The sequence below is a fragment of the Microtus ochrogaster genome, linkage group LG2 (genome assembly GCF_000317375.1).
Source record: "Microtus ochrogaster isolate Prairie Vole_2 linkage group LG2, MicOch1.0, whole genome shotgun sequence".
Lineage (NCBI taxonomy): Eukaryota > Metazoa > Chordata > Mammalia > Rodentia > Cricetidae > Microtus > Microtus ochrogaster.
The window spans coordinates 6,817,586-6,818,401 of NC_022028.1; the positions used below are offsets into that span (position 1 = coordinate 6,817,586).

General features: G+C 44.1%; 1 protein-coding gene across 1 annotated transcript in view; it reads right to left on the reverse strand.

The window, feature by feature from the left end:
- Slc25a27 (solute carrier family 25 member 27) overlaps positions 1–816 on the reverse strand; it is a 25,232-nt gene that overhangs the window by 11,098 nt on the left and 13,318 nt on the right. The window lies entirely within an intron of this gene.

Genomic DNA, 816 nt, shown 5'->3' on the forward strand with positions numbered 1-816 from the left:
GCCTTATAGAAGTAGGTGTGGCCTTATAGAAGTAGGTGTGGCCTCGGAGGAAGATGGAGGAAGTGTGGCACTGTGGAGGTGGACTTAGAGGTCTTATAAGCTCAAGCTTGATCAGTGTGAGACACAGTCTTCTGCTGTTGCATGTGGATCAAGATGTAGAACTCTCAGCTCCTTCTCCAGCACCAGGTCTGACTGCGTGTGGCCATGCTTCCCCGCGATGATGATAATCGACTAAACAACTGAACTGTAAGCCAGTCTCAATGAAAGGTTTTCCTTTATAAGAGTTGCTGTAGTCATGATGTCTCTGCACAGCCACAAAACGCTAAATGATTACTAAAGATACTGAAGTAACAGGTATTGTAATTGGGGGGTTGGCTTAAGATGATTTCAGGACATGGAAGAGGCTGGTAGCTGTGACATCTACATTCAAGGGCGGCTGTGCACACACATGAAATGACTGTCCCCAGAGATGAAAACCTAGGATGACAGGAACACATCTTTCATTTCTACACCCTAAATTCTGTATTCTTAACAAGACAGGCAAGCTTCTACTTTACTGTACGCTGTCTCTTGGAATCTTTCCTAGCCTCTAATTCTCGTGAAGATTTCAGGTTCATTTTGGAGAATAAACATGGATGACATACCAGTACCCATGGCACAGACATACCCACTGTACGTCTAAAGCACAGACATCGCCAACGTCAAGACCATCTGTCTGGTGGCGGGATGGCCTCTTGATGCTATGAAATGCCATTTCCGTGTATGTTTATAGGCTCTAGATTTTTAAGTTATAAAACTGGGCATATACACTTAAAA